The 27,725-nt window shown below is 38.1% G+C and overlaps 1 protein-coding gene and 1 pseudogene across 11 annotated transcripts in view; one reads left to right on the forward strand and one right to left on the reverse strand.

The window, feature by feature from the left end:
- Kalrn (kalirin RhoGEF kinase) overlaps positions 1-27,725 on the reverse strand; it is a 733,834-nt gene that overhangs the window by 593,184 nt on the left and 112,925 nt on the right. The gene's annotated exons all lie outside the window — the stretch shown is intronic.
- LOC105743667 lies at positions 10,070-10,369 on the forward strand (annotated as a pseudogene).

Consider the following 27,725-nt stretch of genomic DNA (forward strand, 5'->3'; position numbering starts at 1 on the left):
AACTTAAAATCTGTATCACAAACTTGCAAAATCGTTTGACTGAAAGTAAAGACAGAGTTTCAGATCTTGAGGATGCCACCACACCTAGTGAAAAGGTTAAGAAAAGATCTTTTAAAAACAACTAGGATACAGGAAAAAATAATACATCACCAGCAAGACAATGCACAGATGAACAATGTGAGACTACTAATAGGCATCAATGAGAAAGAAGGAATCAATACAAATGATATAAAAGAATATGGGCAGAAGTAATAGCAGAAAACTTCCCAAATATGAGGAAACAATCTGACATTCAGGTAAGTAAAGCATACAGAAGGCCATTTCAACACGATTAAAAACACACTGAGACATATAATAGTCAAGATCCCAGAAATCCAGCACAAGAACAATATACTGAAAGCCGCTAGAGAAAAGAAACAGATAACATTTAAAGGAAAACCCATCAGAATAACTACAGACTTCTCTTCACAAACCATGAAGGCCAGAAGAGCACGTAGCAGAGGACTTCAAGTCCTCTATGAAAACAAATTCAAGCCCAGACTACTATATCCTGCAAAACTCTCTTTCAAGTTTGATGGTAAAGTGAAATATCACCATGACAAAGAACAACTAAAGAATTTCATGATGACAAAGCCAACCCAACACAGACTACTAAAAGATGTTCTAGAGATGGACAAAATGATCAGAACTCCACGAATGACAACAGAAGGAACCCACTAAATACGGCAAACAATCAAACACAGGAGAAAAAGGAGTAAACTTCAGCAGGTAATTAACATTTCAATCGTAAGTCAATACATCTCAATTATAACCATCAATGTAAATGGATTCAGTTCACCAATTAAAAGAAATAGATTGGCACAGTGGATTAGTAAACAAAATCCAACAATATTCTGTATACAACAAACACACTTCACTCATAAAGAAATTCATAGGCTGAAAGTCAGAGGATGGAAAACAACACTACATGCCCCAGCACCTCAGAAAAAAGCAAAGGTAGCACTCCTGTTCTCAGAAAATCTGAAATTCAAACCAAGAACGATCAAACTAAGTAAAGAAGGCCACTAAATACTGGTTAGGGGAAAAATGCAAGAGGAAGAGGTAACAGTCTTGAATATGTATGCACCAAACATGGGAGCACCCAACTACATAAGACAAGTCTTAATGTAAATGAAAAGTCTAATATCTAATACCACAACCTTAACAGGAGACTGTAACACCTCCTTATCCCTAAAAGATAGGTCAAGCAGACAAAAAATCAGCAAAGAAGTAGCAAAACTAAACCAGAGCTTGGAACAAATGGACTTAGTGGACATATACAGAGTGTCGCACCCAAACACAGCTGAATACACGTTTTTTTTCAGCTGCACATGGGTCATTTTCTAAAATAGACCACATACTGGTCCATAGGTCATATTTAAGTATTTGCAAGAAATCAGAAATTATCCCATGCATATTATCTGACCACAGTGCAATGAAACTGGAAATAAATCACAAAAGAAACCAGAAAAGTCGCATAAATACATGGAAATTAAACAACACTGTACTCAGCAACCAATGGGTCTCAGATGAAATTAAAAAAGAAACAACAATATCTACAATTCAATGCAAAGTCAAGCACAACTTATCAGAATTAATGAAAACAGTTCTTAGAGGGAAATTCATAGCTGTGAACTCAAATAGGAAATAAAACAGGGCCAAATAAGCACCCTAATGTTGCACCTCCAATATCTAGAAAAGGAAGACCAAACCAAACCTAAATCCCAAAGATGGGAAGAAATCATAAAGATTAGAGCAGAAATTAATTCAAATAAGACGAAGAAAACAGTCCAAAGAATTAATGAAACAAAAAGCTGGCTCTTTCAAAGATTAAATAAAATCAATAAGCCCCAAGCTAAATCCATCAAAAAGAGAAAAGAAAAAATTCAAATACAAGCAACAAGGAATGAAAAGGGTATAATTACCACAGACCCAGTGGAAATTCAGAAGATTATCAATAGCTACTTTGAGAATCTTTACTCTCACAGAATAGAAGACACAGATGAAAAGTATAGATTCCTAGAATGGTACAAAATACCAAAACTGAAGCAAGAAGATATAACAATTCTAAATAACCCAATAACAACCAATGAAATATGAAATGTAATGAAAAAACTTACCGACAAAAAAAAGTCCAGGTCCTGGTGGATTCACAGCTGAATTCTACAAGAAATTTACAGAATATGTAATCCACATACTTCTCAAACTCTTCCATGAAACTCAAAAGGAAGCAATCCTCCTAAAATCATTCCTGGAGGCAGGTATTATACTGATACCAAAACCAGGGAAACACATAACTAAAAAGAGAACTACAAGCCAATCTCCCTCACAAACATTGATGCAAAAATCCTCAATAAAATTCTAGCAAATAGAATACAGCAAATCATCAAGAAGATTATACACCATGACCTGGTAGGATTCATCCCAGGGATGCAAGGATGGTTCAATATATGCAAATCTATAAATGTAATACACTATATCAATAGAGCCAAATCTAAAAACCACACGATCATCTCTATTGATGCAGAAAGGCTTTTGATAAAGTCCAGCACTCATTCATGTTCAAAGTGCTACAGAAAATTGGAATAGATGGCCTCTACTTCAATCTTGTAAAAGCCATCTATGAAAACCCAATGGCTAACATAATCCTAAATGGGGAAAACTGAAATCTTTTACTCTTAGATCTGGTACAAGACAAGGATGTCTTCTATCACCCCTCCTACTCAATATAGTTCTGAAATCATTAGCTAGAGCCATTAGACAAGAGAGAGAAAAGGAATAAGAATAGATAAAGAAAAAGTTAAATTATCATTATTTGCAGATGACATGATACTTTACTTGGAAGACCCAAAAAACTCCACCAAGAAGCTACTAGAATTGATGCACAAATTCAGTAGCATAGCAGGATACAAAGTCAATACCGAAAAGTCAATAGCATTCCTCTACACAGATAACAAACACATGGAGAGGGAAATTAGAGAAACAATACCTTTTACAATAGCACTGAGGAAAATGAAATACGTTAGAATTCATTTAACTAAAGATCTTCTCGAGGAAAATTATAGTACTCTGAAAAAAGAGATCGTAGAGGATTTCTGAAAATGGAAGATGTTCCATGCTCCTGGATAGGAAGAACCAACATTGTGAAGATGGCCATACTCTCAAAATCATTGTACAGATATAAGGCAATCCCTATAAAACTACCACCAAAATACCTCCCAAACCAAGAGAAATGGTTCCCAAAATTTATTTGGACCCAGAAAAGACCTAGAATAGCAAAGGCGATCATGGGCAATAAAGACAAGGTAGGAGGCATTACAATCCCTGACTGGAAATTATACTACAAGGCTACTGTGATAAAATCAGTATGGTACTGGCAACAAAATAGACCTGAGGATCAATGGAATAGATTAGAAGACACTGAAGCCCCTACGAACACACTCAGCCACCTTATCTTTGACAAAGGGGCCAAACATACTCACTGGAAGAAAGATAGCCTCTTTAACAAATGGTGCTGGAAAAACTGGCTCTCTACATGCCGAAAACTAAAACTTGACCCAGGTCTATCACCATGCACTAAACTAAAGTCAAAATGGATTAAAGATCTAAAAATTAAAACAGAAACACTAAATCTCCTAGAAGAGAAAGTAGGAGGAACTCTTGAAGACATAGGGGTAGGCAAAAGAGTTCATGAACAGAAATCAAATCGCACAGATAACAAGTGAAAAGACAACCCACAAATTTGGAAAAAATCTTGACTAATAAGTACTAAGACAAAGGTCAGCTCCGTAGAATTTATAAAGAACTAAAAAACATTAGGGCCCCAAAATTTAAAGACCCAATCCAGAAATGGGCATCTAGGATTAACACACACTTCTCAGAGGACAAAATTAAAGAAGCGAATAAATATATGAAAAAATGCTCCACATCACTAGCTATCTGTGAAATGCAAATTAAAACAACACTGAGATACCATCTCACCGCACAAAAAACGGCTATCATAAAAAAATCAACCAACAACAAATGTTGGAGAGGCTATGGGGAAAAGGGAACCCTTCTCCACTGCTGGTGGGAATGTAGACTGGTGCAATCATTACGGAAATCAGTGAGGAGAATCCTTAAAATACTAGGACTAGAAATCCCATTGAAACCAACTATCTCCCTACTGGAAATATTCCTGGAGGAACTGAAAACATAATACTACAGTGATATATGCATACCTATGTTTATAGCAGCACAATTTGTGATAGCCAAATCTTGGAAACAATGAAGATGCCCATCACCTGAGGAATGGATGAAGTAGTATTTTTATGCAATGGAGTATTACTCAGCTATAAAGAATGATAAACTCAAAGCCTTTATATTGAAGTGAATGCCACTTGAACATATACTCATAAGTGAAATAAACCAGACCCATATGTGTAAATATCGTATAATTTCCCTATTATAAGAACTCAAAAGAAGAAATACAAATAGAGAGGTATAACACAATTAAAAGGAAAGTGAGAACTTGAAGATTGGACAACGAGGAGAGGGCAAGGAGAAAAGCTGGGAAACAGGACAGGGACAAAGCCATACATTTATATGCACAAGATGGGCAAGGCAGTGATCCTGAGAAACATCAGCAGTTTTTGAAACTAGCAGTTAATTGGTAGTATTCTCACCCTGACTAATTATATATATACTGATACCTGTGAACCAAGCAACCTCACTGAAGATAGCAATGTGTAATAGAAGGGTCATGCTTGGAATATCTGTCATTCTGGTCTTCTAAATACGTACTTCTTCTCCTGACATACCAATTATTACCATACTGTCTCACAAGTACAACTTTTTTTTAAAATGGGTAATAAATGAAAAAAAGACACAAGAAAAAGAAAAAAGTCACAGGACTGCCCTGCTACAATGCTGTATATGGTTAGATTTCTAAATTTCTGTGTAAAAAGATATGTTTATTCATATTCTTTAAATATGTTTCATTTTTTAAATTTTTATCTCCATATTCTGTAGGGACTTAATGTTCAACATCGCAATACTTGATGGAAAATACCTGTTCCATGTTATGCTAAGATGTTTGATATTCAGACAGACAGTGAAGTTAAACCCAACTGCATAAGATGTAGAGTAATAATAAGCTTCTTTTCTGGAGGGTTAAAAACCTAAGTTTGCAAACCAAAAATCAGTGGAACAGAAGGGCTGCAAGGACAGACAACATTTTGACCATAGCCTTTCAAGGTCAGTGAAGACTCAGGACATAGGAGAATCTATACTGTAACATTATTTAACTCAGTTGTGTCCCAAATTTTCTGATCAAGGAGATTATGGGGCCACAAAGCAATGTGATCAATGATGTAGAGTGTGCCTAAGGAGAGTTACATGGAGAGAAAACATTCTCTCAGGCTTTCACAGAGAGCAAATTGGCCAAGCAATGGCTGTGACTCATCCACATGGCTGACACTGACAATGGATCTGCAAACTGCGGTACAGGGTTACAGGATAAATCCTGAGGGCATCTGACTGACCTTTTCAAATACAAAAGTTACATTTCTTGTTATACAGGTCTTGGTTCATCTTGGTCTTAACCATCCACCAGAAAAGTATAAAAACAAGGTATGTAAAGTAAAGCCATATTAGTATGCTGAGCTGTGAAAGGCTCAAGTCAACAAGTTTTGTGGATAACCCACTACCTTTGTGGGCTGCTGGACTGTGTTGGATTGTTTTGCTGAATTCATGCACCTATAGTATTTAGATCCAATGGAATACCCATATCTCACAGGACTAAACAAAAAAAGGCGATACAAAGGAAGGACCATTTTGTATCTGTATATGCAGAATAGTTAGGATAGATATACAGCTACTTTCACTTAATTCAATGAGAAGAAAGATTTGTACTAATAGTGTTTGGACAGGATATTCTGTCTGCATCTTGTACTATGGATAACCACTAAGAAGATAACAATGTATTAATTATTGAAACTGTCCTATATATCAGTTTTGAAACTGTCTCATTGATATTTGTTTCTCAATAAAATAAAAAGATATACTCATAAGTGAAATAAACCAGACCCACATGTGTAAATATCGTATAGTCTCCCTAGTCTAAGAACTCAAAAGAAGAAACACAAATAGAAAGGTATAACACAATAAAAGGAAAGTGAGAACTTGAGGATTAGACAACAAGAGAAAAGTGCAAGAAGAAAAGCTAGGAAACATGACAGGGGTAAGGCCATACATTTATAGGCACAAGATGAGTAAGGCAATGAACCTGAGAATCTTCAGCATGTTTTTGTAACTAGCAGTTAAACGGTAGGATTCTCACCCTGACTAACTATATATGCTGATACCTGTGAACTAAACAACTGCACTGAAGATAGCAATATGTAATTGTAGGGTCATACTTTTTGGAATGCCTGTCATTCTGGTCTTCTAAATATGTACTGTTTGTCATGACATACCAATTACTGCCCTACTGTCTCTCAAGTAAATATTTGTTTAAGAAAAAAATGGAGTTTACACACCTATAATATTCAAATAATGGAACTTAACAACAAAAAGGGGATGCAGATGAATGTCCATTTTGTATCTGTATATTCAAATGGCTAGGATCAATATACAGTTACATTCTCTTAATGAATAGAGGGATTTGTTCTAATGGTATATGTAAGTAGGATATCATGTCTGCATCTTGTACAGCAACTAACCACTAGGAAGAATGTACACAATGTGTTAATGAAACTGTCCTACCAGTTTGGTTTGAAACTGTCTCATTGCTATTTGCTTCTCAATAAATTTATGGAAAAAAAAGAAAAAAAATGGCAAGAAATGAAAACAAGAGACTAGAAAAAAATGTCACAGGACTGTCCTGCTACAATGCTGTATATGGTTAGATTTCTAAACTTTTGTGTAAAAATATGTAATTGTACATTCCTATTTTTAAAATTTTTTTCTTCATATTCTGTAGGGACTTGATGGAAAATATCTGTTCCATGTTATGCCTAAGATGTTTGAGATTCAGACAAATAGTGAGGTTAAACTCAACTGCTTATGTTGTAGGGTAATAATAATAAGCTTCTCTTCTGGAGGGTTAACAACCTAAGTTTGTAGACCAAAAATTAGAGAAAAAGAAGGGCTGCAAGGACAGACAACATTTTGGCCCTAGCCTTTCAAGGTCAGTGAAGACTCAGGACATAGGAGATCCTGTACTGTAACATCATGTAACTCAGTTGTGTCCCAAATTTACTGATCAAGAAGATTATGGGGCCACAAAGGAAAGTGATCAATGATGTAGAGTGTGCCTAAGAAGAGTCACATGGAGAGAAAACATTCTCTCAGGCTTTCACAGAGAACAAATTGGTCAAGCAATGGCCGTGACTCATCCACATGGCTGACACTGACAAAGGATCTACAAACTGCGGTACAGGGTTTCAGGATAAATCCTGAGGGATTTGGCTGACTTTGGCAGATACAAAGTTACATTTTTTGTTATATAGGTCTTGCTTTATCTTGGTCTTAACCATCCAGCAGAAAAGTATAAAAATGAGGTATAAAGAGTAAATCCATATTAATATGCTGAGCTGTAAAAGGCTCAAGTCAACAACTTCTGACATTGCCAGTCCTATGGAAAAACCACTGCTATTATGGACTACAGGACTGCATTAGAATATTTTGCTGAATTCATCCACCTACAATATTTAAATGACAATGGAATACCCTTCTCTGACAAAATGAAATAAGAAATGAATGACCATTTTGTATCTACATATTCAAAATAGTGAGGCTAGAAATACAGCTCCATTCTCTTAATTCAATGAATAATGAGATTTGTTCTAATAGAGTTTGTGGACAGGATATCAGGTCTGCATCTTGTACAATGAATAACCACTAAGACAATAATATGCAATGTATTAATTATTGAAACTGTGCTAGTAATCAGTTTTGAAACTATTTCATTGTTTTTTGTTTCTCAATAAAATTATTTTTAAAATAAAAGAAAAAAATCTGTTTTTCTAGGCAAATGTGTTTCCAGAGGAACCTCTTTCCCTTGTTGTTTGCTAGATGGCTTTGTAAAGAGAGGGAGCCACTCGTGGACTAGGTCATAAAAAAGTTGATTTTGAAATTATGGACAGACAATTTTGTTGTAAACAGAAAAATGTTTTCTGATTTTTAGTTGATTAGTAAGAAAACTGTAAATATCTATCAGTCCAATTTTTATTAGTGTTACTTGGAGCTTTTTGGTCACATAGGTCTTGAACCATGTGCAAGATTGGCTTAGATTCCAGCCTTAGGAACTGAATATTTTTTAGGGCACTAATTTTCAACTTTAGCTCTTAAAAATATTGGTAAACTGGTCTCACACCAAACCAACTGTACTGACACTTTTAAGGGCAAAGAGGCAGGAATTGGGTAATTAAAAACTCTCTGAATTTCCTCGCTGGTAGCGCATCTGCAAATATGGTAAACATTCCCAAAACCCAGCGAACTTTCTGTAAGAAGTGTGGCAAGCATCAACCCCACAAAGCGACACAGTAAAGGAAAGGCTAAGATTCCCTATATGCCCAGGGAAAGTAGTGTTATGACAGGAAACAGGGTGGGTATGGTGGATAGACAAAGCCAATTTTCCAGAAGAAGGTCAAAACTACAAAGAAGATTGTCCTGAGGCTTGAGTGTGTTGAGCCCAATTGCAGATCTAAGAGAATATTGGCTATTAAGAGATGCTAGCATTCTAAACTGGGAGGAGATAAGAAAAGAAAGGGCCAAGTGATCCAGTTTTAACTTTTCATGTTTTGTTTTATTGTGAAGACAATAAAATCTTCCTGTGTTCAAAAAAAAAAACAAAAAACAAAAAACAAAAAACAACTAAATCTCTCTCAGTGGTACTAATATGCATCTATGGTAGAGAACTACTCCTGTAAACAATGATTCCAAGCCCTAAAGAGTTTCAGACAAGCAGAACAATTATTTATGTTCCATAAAAATTTTGTTTTTCTAAAAATATTTTATAATATAGTATTTTAAAGTATATATTTAAGTAGTGATAACAAATTAATTACTTGCACTTACACTGAAAAGTTTTGAACACTCACAAACGGAGCTGTAAGTTTCCAGTTTATGAAAGCTGTTCAGTTTATGACAGTTTTTAAACTCCAAAAAGAAGAGAGCATCAGCAACACAGAAGAATACATGGTTGATGGATTTCAGAGCTCAAAAGGTACCCCGAAAAGCAGCCTCCATTTTACAGCCATAATAAGAGCAATGCAGAGAGGTATCACGATAAGGACATGGTCAGTAGCAAGGCAGAGCAGAAACCCAAATTCCTTCCATTACACTAAGCTGTGTCTTGCTCATGACTCAAGTAAATTCACCACCCTAATTTCTGGAGTTGGAATATTTCATAATATGAAATGGAAGGTAAAAGATTAATCATAAAAATTTTGCAAAAGAGAAGGGAACCAACAGATGGAGGGAAGGAGGGACAGGAGGGTATAAGAATTAAGACATAGACATACTGAGAACATGTAGCAACTCCCCATGATAAATGTAGTCATGTACTGCAAACAGGGGCTAGTTCAAACACACACACACACACACACACACACACACACACACACACACGAGGAAAAGCATGCAGAAAAAAAAATCCAAACTAAACAAATATCAAATATGGTTTTTGGCATATGGAACTTTATTATTCAGAGTATCCCTTCAAATTAATAAGCTCACTAGTTACAGCTTCTCCTGATGCATTGATATTTCCATGGGTTTCTGGAAACTGAGAGCTTATTCAAGATAGGCTTTCTGTCAGCAATCACTGTTTAAGGCATGCAGCCCAAGATGTAGATCTACATCTCTCTCCAACCTTCAGAAAATAGAAGAGATGGAAGCAAGAGATCCAGAAGAGGATATCCACTTCCACCCTGAAGGAGGCAGGATAGAAGCCCCAGCTTGGTCCTAAAATCACAAACCTAAGGACTTCCTGAATCTATAATTAGAAATACTATTCCAGAGACTCAAATCTAAGCATTAAGTGAAGATGGTGGTGGCTGCAGCTGGGAGAGCCATTGTGGCAAAGCTGGGTCTGCGTGAGATTCACATCCACTTATGCCAGCACTAGCCCAGGAGCCATGATGTGAGGGACTTCATCAAAAAACGCTATGTGGAGCTGAAGAAGGTGAACCCTGACCTTCCCATACTAATCTGCAAATGTTCTGATGTTCAGCCCAAACTGTAGGCCCACTATGCATTTGGTGAAGAAAAGAATGTCTCCTTGAACAACTTCAGTGCTGAACGGGTAACCAGAGCCCTGGAAAATGTGTTAAGTGGCAAAGTTTGAAGCCTTCACTGAGGATTATTATGACCAAGGGCCCTAGAACCTGGGTTCTCCTGGACATTACAATAGGAAAATGTGTTCTCTTCCTTTTAAAGCTTGTGCGGTAAAATGGGAAAAAAAAAATACCATTCCAACAGCAAAGGCTTGAAATATGCTACTTATTTTAAAGGGTCCCAGCCAAATGCGGCAACAATATAATCTGCATTTATACTGCTACATTTGAGTCCTGCATCCAAGATTCATGCAGTAGAATGATCAACAATGTAGCTATTCTTCAATGTTGTTGAAGTCTTTCTCTCTACTTTTTTTGAATGAGTTAGAGTATGTACATAGATTTTAAATGTCAGCCGAATTTATCTGAAACAGAGGTAAAGGGTGTTTTGGCCAAGGTCACCATCCAAACTGGATGCAGCAACAGCTGTAAAAAGTGACTCTGTTCATATAAGTGAGTTCTGCAGGAAAACGAAAACAGTGTTTCTGCTGCTTAGCATGACCATACAAGAGGCTGGATTTAAGCTGCGCAGTCAGCTATGGAAGCTGTGACAATCCACATAGTGACTTGGCCTTGTCTTGCTCATACAGTGGTAGAAGCAAACCCTTGGGCATCAAGAAAATCAGTCAGGTGGCCCACAACCAACATTACAGAAAGGGAAGCTTAGGAGGAGAAACACAGAAACTGGAAGAAAACCCAAACAACCTTGAAGGTGAGAAATATGAGATCCAAGTTCAAGGCGCACCCAACTCAAGTTTAAATGGTCACTTCTGACTGTAAAAGTACCAAGCTCATCAAGACAATCTTCAGTAGGCTGCCTGCAGTCAGAAGTCCTTTGAAATTGTTTCAAGTTCTTCTCAGGATAGACTTAAAACCCTACCACAGATTCAAATAGAGACAAGAGCCTTCAGACACAGGTTGTCTTTTGTAGGTAGTTCTATTGCCCATTCAGCATCCTCATTTTCGAGATTTTCCAATGGTGCCTTCTAGACTAGAAGCTCATGCTCACAAGAAATTTTCTAGCCAATGAATACTTCAAGGCACTCCCATGAGGATACCAGGAGAATTGACAGCACTTTTAGGAAAAAAAAAATTCTTCTCATTTCCAAACATCGTGTTATCTACGGAGTAAACATTGTGAATACAGTGAAGGTGACATTAGGTGATCTGCATTTGTTTCCTGTGTGATCTTGGTAAGGATGCTGCAGCTTCAAAACCAGAAGTAATATGAACTGGGTGTCCAGAGTGGTACATGGAGATACTGTACACCATAGATCTCTCACTTAGTAAGCATGTCCATGCAGGAAAACGCATCCAGTCTTCCCTGCCCCTTTAGACATGCCTATGCCATTAGATGGTATTGGGAAGTTATGTTTCTTCTCTTCTTTTATTTTTATTTTAGGGAAGGGTCTACTGGGTGTTCAGGGTCTCACTACTAGACCAGACTCACAGTAATCCACCTGTTTACAGCCTCCCAAGTGCTGGGATTACAGGTGTGCCCTACCACATCCAGTTCAATTGCTGTCTCAGCATGCCCTGGGGGCAGGGCTGACACAGCAAGCCCAAGGATGGAACCCTGGCCCCTGCGCCTGCTTGCAGGCACTTTAATCTGTTGAGCTATTTGGCTGGCCCTGTTATGTTTCTTCTTTACCCTTAGAGTAACCTGCAGCAGGCAGGGTTTCCATCTGCATAAAGGAGGTTCTATTTTGCAAGGGGGAATAAAAGGACAAGACTGTAGTTAGTGTCCTTGATGTTCTAGGCAATCTTCTCCATTGTATATAAATCTGATCATTGCCCCTCCAGAGGGCACTAAGTGGTTTTCGTGCTCTGAGGTCCTCACCTTAGTATTAAAACTTAGTGTTTAACTTGGCCCAAAACAAAGATTAAACAGAACTAAAATATAATTTTAATACATTATGGAAATACAGCACTGGAACTAAAATAGACTATCATGTTCAGAGTTCAGATAAATTTAAACTCTTACCTTTGAGTGAGGAGACATCATTTTCTTTGTGAATCTCAAATTGAAAGGCCACAAAAAGCTGAGTTTCAAGTTAATTCTGGCTCCTATACCTTCACACTAACTTTTACTCCTGCCTCTCCTGACCACATAAGGCCAAGAGCTCCATGTATGATAATCTCCACAAGCTCTAGACAATGTCTACTCCACTCAGATTTTTAAGGCTTAGAAGGACTGGAACTTGTCTTCTAGCCTACAGAGCAAAATTCAGTAAGAAGAAACACAGGAGAAAGGTGTTCAATTTTTCCTATCCCCTTAGGAAACTGGCTGCCTGATAGAAACAGGTAGTCACCACATTAGAAAGTTGTACCTGCATCTGTGCGTGACTCAAGTCATCTGGCACTATGGCAACTCTGCATTTAACATACTCTGCATTACTTCAGGGGGGAATTCGGAAGCGGCACAGTATATGTACCACTATTTGAACACCAAACCTTAAACACTTTATTTGGGATCTGTAAGATCTACTATTTTAAAGTTAATATATGAGTAAGATCCTACAGGATTTCTATTTCTTGGCCTGGTTTATTTATACCTATGGTTCTGATCTTCAAAAGCAGCCTGGAGCTAAAGAAAGGAGAAAGTTGGAAGGTGATCCTAAAAGCCTTTGATGTAGATGTCCCCAAGCCTAGGAACAAAATTATCTTGGAGGTGTGCATATGGCTCTCAAGTCTGGAAACAGTCTTGGCCAGAGAACCTGAGTTGTAACAACACAAAATATTTATAGTGACATGCATGAAGCCCCACAAGACTCATATATTCTGTGTCACAGATCCAAATCCATTCCTACCCTGACCTAGTAGAATAGAGAGGAAAGGAAAGACAGAAAGAATAAAAGATAGTGCCAAGGAGGAAGAACAGCTTTCATAATAGAAGTAGAGCTGTTGAAGTGATCTCAGATCATATGTTGTTAAGCAGTTTATAGTGAATTTCTGGGGGCCTGTCTATTAGCCCAGTTGTTTAAGTGCCCCTTATGCAAATGCAGTCAGGCACAGGATACTTTGATTGGATCCCCAGCTCTTCAGGCCTTATCAAACCTGCCCTTAAAGCAGCCAGAGCTAGGGAAAAAAAAGTCCATATAGTGAATTTCTATTTTGGTTATTGTAATCTAATTATCCCTTCCAAGGGGATTTCTAGAGCAACCCAAAAGCAATGATAAAAATATATTATATTGGTCAATGGGGCTAAATCATTGTCTTAATACTTTTCTCTTATTGCTGAGACAAAACACCTGACATCAAGAATTAAGGAAGGAAAGGTTTATTTAGCTCACAGTTTGTGGAGGCATCAGTCCATACTCACCTGGTTCCAAGGCAGGGTGGCATATGGTACAGGGCAATGGTCAATGGCAGTGGAATACAGCAAGAGCAAAAGGAAAGAGCAGAACACAAGCTTCTTTCCTTCCCTTATAGTGTCTAGAAGTGGCTCACCCCAGAATGGGTGTAGCACTGACACCCATAATCCCAATATTAGACCATGAATCAATCAAACACTTCAAAAGCCAGGCTCATGACTGCATGACACTGCAGGGGGACATCTAGACACAAACCAAAACACTTAACAACAGTTACAAATATGAGCATTCACCACAAAGTGTTACTAATTTCTCTGGAACAACTGGAATGACAAATTCATGTGAATATCAGTTTTGAAAATTATTTTTATTTTTTTCAGGGGCTGAGGCAGGAGCGCTCTGAATTGTGGTAAAATATACAGACAATAAAATGTACCTGTTTAACTATTTTTAAGTGTACAATCTAGTATCAAATCCTGGTCTGGATTTGAGCAGGTGGAGGTGAGTTCAGGTTACACTCACTGTTGTGTAACCATTAGTACCATCCATCTCCAGAACTCCTACACCATTCCACACTGAAATCTGCATTACTTTTCATAGTGGTGTGAGCCTTCCCCAAATCCCAAAGGATTAGGATTCTATCTGCATTCCTGTTTAGTAATGGAAAGAACTACAACATACAATAATATATAGCATTTTAAGGCTTACAAAGTATTTTAAATTCAATTTCCATTTTCATTTTTTGTTTGTTTGTTTGCTTACTTTGTCTCTAGTATCTGTTCTACCTTAGTCTTGTTCTTGACCACTGCTGTGCCAGAAACATTTCCCAAAGCACCTGCTTCTACCCCTGCCTCTTCCCCTTGAACATTTCCAGATCTCACTTTAAAATGGGTACATGAACACAGGTCAAAACAATTAACACCAAATTTCCAAATAGAGTTTTTTTTCCATAATTTTATTGAGAGACAAATAGCAATGAGACAGTTTCAAATCAAACTGGTATGACAGTTTCAATAATTAACACATTGCATACTCTCTTCCTAGTGGTTATTTGCTGTATAAGATGCAGACATGATATCCTATTTACAAACACTATTACAACAAATCCCTCTATTCATTAAGAGAACGCAACTATATATCTATCCTAACCATTTTGAATACACAGATACAAAATGGACATTCATCTGTATCTCCTTTTTTGTTTAGTTCCATCATTTGAATATTATAGGCGTGTTAACTCAGCAAAATATTCTAAAAGAGTCCAGTAGTCCATAATAGGATTGGGTCTTCCTCTTGACTGGCAATGTCAGAAATTGTTGACCTGAGTCCCCTACAGCTCAACATAACACCATGGCTTTACTTCTTATACTTCATCTTTATACTTTTCTGCTGGATGGTTAAGACCAAGATAAAGCAAAACCTATGCAATAAGAGTTATAGCTCCAGATTGAGTTTGTTATTTCAAATATGTACTTCTTCCATTCACTCAGGAAGTACTATGGACTCAAGTCATTTTTATCCCTGGACTGGAGGTTACAAAGGTTCCTGGCATCAGGGGCTTCACAATACACTTACAGAGTAGAGAAGGTAAAATGTGACTAGATAACTTCAAGAGGTGTAGGAAGCTATAAAAAAAAAAAAAAGAGTCATGTTGGCCAATGTCCAGAAAAGTGTGGCATGAGCTGGATATGCCAAAATGTCTGGATTTGAGCAGGTGGAGGTGAGTTCAGGAAATACAGGGTGCACCTGAGGAAAAGTGTGGTAATTTTAAGAAAATGCAAGGAAACTCCATCTGTCTAGACAGTGGACTTCACTGCAGAGGCTGGGCTTGATCAGTAATGAGGCTGCACGAGCATTTATTTTAGACTCAACCTGATCATGAAAGGCTTCAGTGGAGGCAAAAGGCCCTATTCAAAGTTTCCAAGCAATTGGGGAGTTAGACTAAGTTGTGTTCAGGGAAGCTAGACATGGTTGGGTGTGCATAACAGACTTGGGGGTAGACAAAATTTGACAAGTAAGCCTTGGCTAGCAGCCAAGTTAAGAAGACAGGCTTGAGGGCCAAAATTTAATTTCTCTATTATCAGTGGCCTTGTGAAAGCCAAGTGAGTCCCCAACCATTGCCATAACCTTCTGTTAAACTCTGCAATCAATACAGCTATCCCAACACAGCTGGGGTAGGGGCACCTTGGCTGGTCTCCAAACCCTCCCTTCCCATTAACATGATGAGTTGCAGAGGGCATGTCAGGAGAGCTTTCAGTGAATTCCAGGAATGGAGATCCTGTTTGCACAAAAAACCCTGAACAGAAAAAGAGGAGTTCAGAAGTGCTTTGCAAATCAACTCATGAATTCCTCTGGGGGACCTGTCCAGACCAGACAGAATCACCATCTCATTCAGGGCTTCCCTATTTGTGATATTAGAACTGGTGCTGGCATCAAAGGCTCGCAGTTCAGGAACTGTGCTGAGGGCCACCAGTTAAGTGATTAGGCTGGGTGCTTCCTGGAGAGGCAGACTGTCTATGTCAAAAGCCGGCATCTGGCTCCTTCCAGTCACTAGACACAAGCCCAGACAAGGTTGTGACATTCCCCCATTTTTGCCACTCTTCTCACTCAGCCACAAACCACCCTGAGTGGGACTTTAAAGAGGAAAGTGAGTAGTGAAGGTATATAAATGGGCAAGTATGAACCTAGAGAGTTCTGAGCAGATCAATTTTTGAAATCCACAAATCTTATCTCTTCCCATAGGCCATTAAAAGAGAAAGATGAACACAAGGGGAATTCCAGTGATCTGGAGCATGGATGGATGACTCCTCTGTCTCCCTTCTCCTAAAAGTACTTGGAGTATTGTCATAGGAAGCACCACAGGCCTCAGATCAACAGCTCCTGCAGGGAAGGGTATTGGTGGGATTTCCTGAATGCAGTAAGGAAAGGGGAACAGATTCACATGCTTCAGTTTCCTCCTTTGCTCAAAAAGCTCAAGTCTCACAGAAACAGTATCAAAGACAGCAGTCTACAGAGAAACTGACACTCTTTTGGCTGTTCTCCTATTTGCAGTGATCAATGTAATTTGAAAGACATAACAACTCTACCTCCTCTATTTCAGAAGGGGCTGCAAACAGATGATCTATTTAAATTAAAATTAAACTCCCTCTGCATGCAACTCCTTAATGGCATTTATATATTGAATCTGACTCACACTTCTGATGTGGAAAGGTTTTATTAACATAATGCTTATCCCAGCCCACTCCCATTGGGATTCATGGCTCTAGCCCAAAGGACACTTTGGCTACTTTCATGTAAGCTTAAATACTAGTTCAGGTCAATGTTTCACGACAAGCACACTCGCAGACTCCAACAAAAACTACTGGCTATCTCTGGGAAATCAGATTGGAATTGAGAGGCAGCCTTGCCTACAGCAACTGGGGTCTGGACACACATAGGCTTATCACACTACTGCCTGTGTGAAACAGTTACTTGCTTCTTCAAGACCACAGATTTTTCCTCCATAGAAGGAAGCTGCTGGCCAAGCAGAGTCCTTCGTTCTCTTCCAGTTCTGACTTCCTCTGATTGTATAAGATGTTTAAAAATATCTCCAGGGAGAAAAATCTCACAATATTATTTAGCCATAAGAAGACTGGATTAATGATATCTAATATCTCTGAGTTACAAAAGTTAGTGATTCTATTATATACAATGGTTTTTTAATGTGCAGAGATTTTTAAAATTAAATTAAAATTTTAAAACAAACAAAAGAGTATTTAAAATGCCTGCTTTACAAAAAAAATTAGAGAAAAAGAAGGGGTACAAAGATACCCAACGTTGAGGCCCTAGCCTTTCAAGGTCAGTGAGGACTCAGGACATAAGAGAACCTGTACTAAAACATCCTTTAACTCAGTGGTGTCCCAAATTTTCTGATCAAGGAGATTATGGGGCCACAGAGGAAAGTGATCAATGATGTAGTGTGCGCCTAAGGAAAGTCACATGAAGAGAAAACATTCTCTTAGGCTTTCACAGAGAGCAAATTTGTCAAGCAATGGCCGTGACTCATCCACATGGCTGACACTGACAAAAGATCTACAAACTGCAATACAGGGTTTCAGGGTAAATCCTGAGGGGATCTGACTGACTTCGTCAGATACAAAAGTTACATTTTTTGTTATATAGATCTTGTTTTATCTTGGTCTTAACTATCCAGCAGAAAAGTATAAAAAGTAAATCCATATTAATATGCTGAGCTGTAAAAGGCTCAAGTCAACAACTTCTGATATTGCCGGTCCTGCGAATAACCTACTACTATTATGGACTACTGTACTATATTGCATTATTTCACTGAATTCATGCACCTACAATATTTGAATGGCAATGGAATACCCATCTCTGACAAAATTAAACAAAAAAGGGGGATATAAATGAAGGACCATTTTGTAGTGAATATATATATATATATATATATATATATCTGTATGTACATAATTAGCATAGATATACAGCTTTCTCTTAGTTCAATGAGAAGAAAGTTTAGAACTAATAGTGTTTAGACAAGATATGTTTGCATCATGTACTATGAGTTACTACTATGAAGACAATATGCAATGTATTAATTATTATAACTATCCTACTAACTTGTTTTGAAATTATCTCATTGCTATTTCTTTCTCAATAAAATTAATACAAAAATAAAATGCCTGCTTTAAAAGAATAGAAGTGAAAGAGCTTCAAATAAACTCTATCCATTCAGCATATATATTTGTTTTTTGGCTTTTCTATTTTCTTGCCCAAATGAGTAGAGAAGATCAAAATTAGACAATATCCTGGTAGTAAAACTTTATATGACTAGGACTCTTTTTTTTTTTTTTTTTTTTTTTTTTTTTGCTCCTCGAATGCCTTCAGGGCACTTTTGGCTGGCTGGAGTGTAGTGGGGATCGAACTACAGCAACCTGAGGCTGACAGCTTTGTGGAAACAGCCACTTAAAGAACTGAGCTAGGGCCAGGCCCCATAAGGATTTTTTTTTTCTTTTTTAATGACTAGGACTCTTTCCTGAGTGAAATAAAACATGACAATCATGGAAACCTTACACCGTAGTCCCAACTTCCTATCACTATTTTTGTTTCTTTGTCCTTAGGCACAGAGAAACCTAGGATCTCAAGATATGGACAGCATTACACGAAAAAGATTGATTTTCTCCTGATAGGGGCACTACTCTGCCCTGAACTTTATGCCAGACCCTGGGGCAGTAGAGAAGATCTCAAGATATTTAAGAGCACAGGAAGGGAAAACAGGGTATCAGCAGGTGCCCAGATTGGGCATGATATGATCCAAAGCCTGCTACCCAAGTTGGGATCATCCTGGCTAGCAGGATATGGCTTAGTTTAAGCCACAGTGGAGGTACACGAAGGATAAGATACATGAGAAGAGAGGTGAGATTTATCCCAAAATGCTCAGCTAATACAACAGGGAATAGGGATGGGCAACAGTTAAGGTCAGGTGGTTGAATATTGGTAAGGTTTTTGTAAGGACTCAAATTTAACTAAAACGCTGTCCTTTAACACTATAAGAAGTAAACTAAGCCCCTTAAAGACTGGAAATAGATCTATACTGGATATTGATACACCAAAGGTTCTTAGTCATACTTTTTGAGTAAATGTAAACTTACAAAGAATCTATGGCTCCAAAAAGGTTTGTTTACTAATAATATTTCTCACTTGTAGCAATTCAGATTTTCAGGTCAGAACAGGAGAGGGTAGCAGAAGTGAAAGGCAATTCTCTAAATCTAATGGTGCCTGGACCAGGTCCATTCTTAGAAGGAACAAAAGAGTTCCATCTATCACCCTGGACATGGAAAATGGTTGTATTATCTGGCTCAGCCAGACAGCTGAAGTCCTCCATAATTTAAATTGGGTAGGGGGCTGGGGAGATGGCTCAGTGGAATAAGCGCTTCCCTGGCAAGCGTAGGGACCTGAGTTCAATCCCCAGTTCCGCCAAATAAAATAAAATAAAATAAAAAATAAAAAAATAAATTGGGTGGCACCCTAGGAAAAAGGGTACTCACTAACCTGAGGAACCACACCCTAGCAGCTCCTAGGCCCAGCTACTTTAGAATCTAAAAAGCCTAGAATATTTCAGATTAAGATTTAAGACTGCTAGAAGCTGCTAGCCACAAACAACAGGCCTTCCACGGAGTAATTAAAATAAGCAAGAAATTAAATGCTCTGGGTTTCTAATTCTTGTGCACTCAGAACAGACAGATGTGATGAACCTCAAGAAATGGGCATGAGTCTAAGCTATTTGCAGAAAATGCTTTCCATTACTTTGAGGATAACTAGCATCAGGCAAAGTGGAAATGTTTTTCAGATGAATCTCATGAGAATATTCTATTAGTTTAAAATTATGTATTACATTCTTTTGTAATAAATTCCATTTATTGTAGTAAATCTATCTTCTAACAGAGAAGACAGTTTGTCAATTGTCTAGTTAACTGTGTGTTCATACTGTGACTATCTTAAAGTCACTTTACTGGGAGAATTCTATGGTTCAATCAATTTTATATTTAGAAGCTTTCTGGACCTACAGTTGTACCCTGGCCTTTCTTGGTCACCCCTGCTTTTGCCAGGTACTAGTTACTTATCTCATCAAAACAAATTCAAAATAAATTACCAGGCAGCACTTCCAAATTTTAATTCAGGAAGCATGCTTACAAATACATAGTCCCCTAATTTAGGACAAAAGTGGCACTATAATGCTGTGAAGATGGCCTCTTCAACAAGTTTTCTTAAGGTAAATGGTGGCTAAAGAGGAATAAAAAAGAATCTCCTTCACCATACAGAAATGGCACCTTGAAATAGATTACTGATCCAATGTGAAAAGTAAAAGTTTTTCCTAAAAATAACATAGGACAAAACGTCTTAAAATAGAAAACACAGAGCTCAACCTGTAAAATAAAAGTATAAGTTAAAATCAATAATCTATGTTCACTTAAAAAATACTATTAAGAACGTAAAAAGCAGACCACAGACTGGGAGAAGATATTCAAAGTACATATGGTCTACAAAAGATTCATATCCAGAATACATTTTTAAAAAAACCTTCTCTTGACCTCATCAGTTATCAAGGAAGTAGAAGCAGGAGGAAGAAATGAGGGGCAAGGAAAATAGAGGGGAATGAGAAAGAAGAGGAAGAAGAGGAGAAGAATTAAAAGAAAAGAAGGACAAAGGGAGTGAACAGAAAAGATAGGAAAGCAGTGGAGGGGAGGATAGGGTAGGGGAGAGGAAGGCAGGGGAGGTGAAGAAAGGGGAGGAAGGGGAAGAGGAGGGTGATGGGTCTGCGCTCATAAGAAGTTTGCCAGGTCTTCGTGGCAGTCAGTCAGTGCGGCATAGGGATCCTAAACCAAAGATGTGCCACTCCTACACTGACTGCCAGCTTTTTCCCCTCATTTTTTCTGCATACCAAGCCTTCCCCAATCAGTACATGTTGTGACACAGTATGGCCCATGTGAACTTCACCTCTAGTCCAACTCAATAAAATCTCTGCTCCCAGCTCCCTCCCCTGAGGGTCCTTGCTTCTCTTCAGCAGACCTCCCATACCATTCTCTCCTGCTTCTCTTTCAAGCCAGAGGAAAGAACCTTACAGAAGGGAGAGGAAAGGATGAGAGGGGAGAGGAGGGGAGGGGAAGGGAGAAAGAAGTAAGGGAGTATCTATAATGTGACACTATCACATATCTAACAGAAGAACTACAATGAAAAAGACATACTAACTACTGCCAAACACAATTAAATGAAGTCTCTTACCCACTTACAGAAGCATAAGTCATTTCAACCACTAGAAAAGCTATTGGGCAGTATTTACTAAAACTAAACATATTCCTATTCTCTGGCTTGGTGATTCCTCTTAATTGTATAATACATAAACAACTGACATATATGAGTATTTACGGGAACTTTACTCATAATAGCTTCAAGCTTGAAACAACCCAAATATTTTATATAGCAAAATGAATAAACATGTAGTATATTTACAGAGTAGAATTTAACCAAAGTGATATATACTTACTACATACAATATATGTTTGTAAAGACAGACATATAAGATTATATACTTTAATATTCCATTTCTGTGAAATTTCAAAGCAAGTAAATTCATCTATGATGTTTGAAGTCACAGAGATGGCTCTGCAGAAGAGGAGTAAGTGGAGAAGACACTCAAGTGATTGAAATGCTCTATCATGCATGTTTACCAACCCATCAGACTATGGTCAGGGGAGTTCACATACACCTGTCATCTCCACATTTGGGAGACTGAAGAAGAAGAACTTCTGTGAGTTTGAGGCCAGAATGAGCTACATAGTAAGTTCAAGGCCAGCCTGGAATATACAAAAAGACCCTGTCTTATTAAAAAAAAAAAAAAAACAACTAAACTAAAAACAACAACAAATCAGACTATACATCCAGGATTTTTGTACTTTTCTACATATACATTACACTTCAGTTAAAAAAAAAAGTTTAGAATAAGAAAACATAAATGCCATAAATTCAAGGGGCAAAATCTATGTGGAGAAAAAAAATGAAAACTGCCTTGAAAATCCAAACCAGTTAAATGACAGCAATGTTTTTGTTTTTTGTGGAACTGGGATTTGAACTCAGGCCCTTGCACTTGCCAGGCAAGCACTTATTCTACTGAGCTATTTCCCTGGCCCTGAATGACAGCAATGTTGATAGCTTCCAATGTTCAAAATCCTATTTTATGTTCCTCAGACAAAGTACTTCCATCTCTAGAACTTATGAAGAATTTTAAAATTTCAGGCCTCCAAAATTCAAAGACCCAATCCAAAAAGAGGCATTTGAGATGAATATATACTTCACAAATGGAAAATAAAAAATGTTCAACATCATTGGTCATTCAAGAGATGCAATTGATGATAACACTGAGATTCCATCTTATGCCAGAAAAAAAGGCTATCATCAGGAAGTCAACCAATAATAAATTCTGGAGGGGCTATGGGAAAAAAGGAACCCTTGTGTTCCAATGGTGTTGGGAGTGCAGACTGGTACAACCACTATGGAAATCAGTGTGGAAGTGGAAATTCTTCAAAAAGCTAGGACTGGAAGTCCCATTCAAGTCAGCAATTTTCTCCGTAATCCAAGCCAAGAAACACAGTCATGCTATTCAGGAAAAAGAGTGGACTGCAGTGACTAAGTCTGCATCTACTGAAATGGAGCCTAGCTGGCCAGAAAGAACTGATGCTTCCCTATGCTGGCATCTCTATTAGTTGCCAGACCTTCTGAAAGGCTTTTCCAAAGGACAGGACTATGCCCCATGGCTTACAAAGTTTCCTAAAATTTAAAATCACCTTAGTCTCACACTAACCTTAAAAAAGAAACAGAGAAGGTTATTACCATTATTTTGCTGATAAAAAAAAAAAATCTAAGATTCAGGCAACCAAAAACTAATACCACACGGCTGGTAAATCATATAACATACAGAGTATATTTTTGCATCCTGCTGTGTCTTCTATATTATGAAATGTCCTGGCTTCTCCCCAGGCAAATTTCCAGTCCTTAGATTTGAAGGATATTAGGCTAGGTGTATTAGACACTGGGTAGCAGACAAGCCATCAACATAAGGAAAGTTCTTGCATGTGGGATCACACATCAGGGAGGTAAAGGGAGAGGACTAATAGCCAAGATTGAGGACTATTAGCTGTTGAGTGTAGTAAGAACTCAATTCTTGGGGCTGGCTACCATAGAAATGTCATCAGCAGTAGTGAAGATATTTACCACCTGCACAGGCTTTCCTAAAGACAGGGAACTGACACCTGTATTATTCAGAAATATAAGATACAATTCTCAAATCTACTCAAGAACCAGTCAGCTCAGGTTCTGCTGGAGTGGTATGTGCCAATAAGAGGAGCAAAAAGAGCATGGGCTTTGGAGCCCAGCTGACCTGGCTCTGAACTCCAGTTTAAATTTTCACTTAATAAATGCCTCAGAACAAGTTCCTCTGCTGCTCTAAACCTATCTCCTTGGCCATAAAACGATACGACTTACACATCAGAACAACTGTGGCAGGCTGTGGAGATAGCTTGGTGGTCTAAGTGCCTGTCTGGCAAGTGCAAGGACCCAGGTTCCATCCCTGGTACCATATGCTATGCCAACCCCAGAACCCCTGGCGTGCCAGGCTGTCCACCAAAACCAGGAGTGATGGCGAATGACTGTAGTCCCAGAGCTGGGGAGGCTGAGACAGGAGGATCACTATGAGTCTGAACTGCATAGAAAGACACTGTACCAAATGAATAAATGTAAGTTTTTTTAATAATTAAAAGAAAGAACTATGGAAATTAATAAAATGAATTCCTTGCACTAAAGGAAATAAGTAAGATTTAGTCATTTCTTCCCAATCAAAAAAAAAAAACATAGAGAAATAGCTCAGAGAATTAAAGCACTTACAAGCAAGCGCAGGGTCAGGGGTTTGATTTCTGGGCCTGCTGTACTGGCCCCACCCTGGGGGCACACTGAGAGGGCAACTGAGACTGGGCATGGTGGCACAGACCTGTAATCCCAGCACTTAGCCTGTAAACAGGAGAATCACTATGAATCCCATCTAGTAGTGAGACCCTAAACATCCTGTAGACGCTTCCCTAAAATACAGGGGGGGAAAAAAAAGAAAACATAGTTTTCTTTTTGTAAGCTTTTAAAATATGACATGAACAGCCTGTGTTTTCCTTGTCAACTAGAATGAAATAGAAACATAGTCATTTGAATCCACATCTTATAGGATAATTATATATGAACATATAATAACCTCAGATGGCCTAAATTAAGAAATTTGTCCTATGTCTTTTTCTTTTTCACCTGGAATTAATCTGATTTACTCAGTGCACGTTTCATTTCCTGGAACAGAAACTGCAATAATCTTTCCCTAATTTCAATAATTGATTAACATGACAAAAACTTGTCACCTATACTCAGAATCCAGCCCTCATAATTATTTTCTCTAGAACTGATGTTGCCAAATGCTGCCTGAAAAAAAAAAAAAAGTCAGATAAGCATCTGATTTCCAGGTTAATTCCAGATGTTCCCCTGGACACATTCCACAGGTTACGCAGAGAGGCTAAGAAAATGGGTGTTATATCTGGCTGTCTATGACTTTCCTTTTAAAAAGCAAGTACATGTTAACTACTTTGAAGATAACAATATTTGGTGTGTATTAACTACTGTGTAGCAGTAACTACTGTTATTCTCTTTATTTGGTTTTATTTTTCATAAAATAAAATTTTAAAATGGAAGTACAATCTGCTGTTCCTCCATGAGAATGCTTTGCTATTGCTTTTAATCCTATGACTTACTCCCTACTCCCTGCCGGTCATCTTTCCCAACTGTCCTATTTCTGCCCATGACTGAATGTTCTTAGAGCCTTAGAAACAAGACACTAGAGAGACTTCTCTTAAAGCATTCTGGCCTCACATCAAAAAAGTACAGAAATCATTTCCACTGCATTCCTAATGGTCTGCTACTAACTAAACACTTACAATATAGGAGAGAGAACTACTTCCACACTCCACTGTAGCTTCTATACATCTGGCTTAGAAACTGCCCCTTATGTTCTTCCACTACTTAACTATTCCTAGCTCTGCCCTCTGGAGCAATAGATGGATGACCCTACTCCTCCTTCACCCTTGAGGCCAGAAATATAGGGAAGGAAGCCATTGTGCTTGAACACACATTTCAGACTCTAAATCAAACATTCAAGGCCAAAAACATTTCTTGAAGACCAGATATGTGCCTCACACTGTTTTATGTACTAAGACAGGGGAAATAAGTAACACATGATATCTACACACAAGAATAAGAACTTCTGGATGTGACCTGGCTTCTGGACCAACCATTCTCTTTCCAGATATACCACGGCTCCCTGACATTTCTCTTAAAATGTAATATCCAGAAACAAAACAAAATAAAAATAGATGGGTTAGTCCATGCGCTGCACCAATGCCAATTTTTGTTTTATACAGTGCTATAATTGTGCAAGACATTAACAGTAGGGGAGGCTGGATAAGGGCACACAGGACCCATCTTTATGTTTCATTGAGAGTTCTTATGAATCAGTAATTATTTGAAAATTTAAAAATAAGAAATATAAATGGGTGAAATGCCACTGATAAAAGCTGCTGACAGGATGATTCAAAGTTTAATAACAGGCCTAAAATAGGATGAGTCCACTTGCTCTAGTACTTTTGGAAGCAAAAAAAAAAAAAAAAGAGCAGGAAATGCCAGACAAAGGCTCATACTCAGCCCCTCTCCCTTTGAGCAAGCACCTTCACACAAGCAACTCCTGAACTCCTTTGAATCTGAACCAATCTACAGGGCCTGTTCCTCATTCCAATTCTGGAATGTCTTTTAGAGCCTATTATATGTGCTTTCTATCATCTGGAAAGGTTGCATAAGTAGAGATTAAGACAACAGCCTTGAAAAGCCAATACATCTTGCTCTAAAATGCAAATCTAAACTGAGAATGCAGCTCAGTGGTAGAGTGCTTCCCTAGCAAGGCCCTAAATTCAATCCGCAGTACCACACTAAATCAATCAATCAGTCAGTTAAAACATAAATACTCACCACTTATCAGCTGTGTACTCCTGCAAAATGGCAACAGGAACTATCATCACACAGTACTCTGATAGGGGCCAATGAAATAAAATAATTTATATAAAGCACATAGAAAGTTCAAGCATCCACCAAAACATTTCTGGCCACATAGCCTCTTGTATAAAGAAGGTCCAGGTTTCCAAGGCACATTCTTACTCATTTTTCAGTACCAGATCATCTGTCTTTTTCCCACCTCTTGGCACCAGGCTATCTCTGATTTCCAGCTATTCTACTCCAGTGCTTCTTGGGCCATCAATGAATCACCAGCTTGCTCACTGAATTCTTTTGTCACTGCAATACATCTAGACCAGTTGTGAGGAAGCTACAGCATGCATGCCACAGAGGGCTGTTTGTTATCACTGAAAGCTCTAAAAGGTGTTCCATTGCTAATGTAGGCTAATATTTAGGAAAATATAATACCAACTAGTAGGGAAATATAACTTTAAAAGCAAAACATAGGGCCGGGGAAATGGCTCAGTGGAATAAGTGCTTCCCTGGCAAGCGCAAGGGCCCAAGTTCAATCCCTGGTTCCGCCAAAAATAAAAAGCAAAATATAAGCACTAAATTAAGAAAAAAATACATTCCACACATTAAGTTACCCTGCCAAATCGCTATAAAGTTCCTAAAATGTATCTCTTCCAATTCTGTCCTTATCACTAACTGGAAGTAAACATTTGATAGATCCTTGCTATGGACTACTCTTTAAGGCTGCTGCTCAATATCTCCTTTCTCCCAGCTGCCTGGGAAAGGAGGCATGACAAAATTCCAGGACAAATATACAAAACCATTCTCAGAATCCTCTACATGGACTACTCATGAGAACTCAAGCATGTTTTTGATAAGACAGCCTACAGCTAACGTCACCCTCAGGAGTGGGTGATACAAAAAGAACTGTCCACCTTGAATTTTTGCCACTGTGTTCTCTCTTGTATAGTGACATGCTCTGCCACCATAGGATGTACTACCTTTCCTAATTTTACTTGGCCCAAACTCACTCTGAAGAGCCTATTTCTTTCTTTGTCTTTAATAAAACTTTGCTACTGTTTGTGCTTGTCTTGGCCAATTCTTTGCTCAGAACAAAAAGAATCTAGAAACCACCTCCAGAAGGAGACTCCAGCACTCCAAAACCCATCAATACTCATTGCTGGGATCATGTCCACTGTTCCTCGGATGAGACAAGATTCCTCAAGGGGCTTAATTGCTTGTTGCTAATCTAAGTATTTAAACAGGCATATTATTTATTTACTTTTTCATGATTTCAACAACTTGATCATGAATTTTCACAAACCTGCTTAATGAGAACATCTTGTCCCTTAGGACCGTTCTGTTTACCTTAGTTGCTTTACCTGCATCTTTTCCTGTATGTCTTTCCAGTATGTCTTTTTCACTACTGGCTTCATCTCTACTTAACCAAAATACA

The sequence above is a fragment of the Octodon degus genome, unplaced genomic scaffold (genome assembly GCF_000260255.1).
Source record: "Octodon degus isolate 3935 unplaced genomic scaffold, OctDeg1.0 scaffold00147, whole genome shotgun sequence".
NCBI classification, from domain to species: domain Eukaryota; kingdom Metazoa; phylum Chordata; class Mammalia; order Rodentia; family Octodontidae; genus Octodon; species Octodon degus.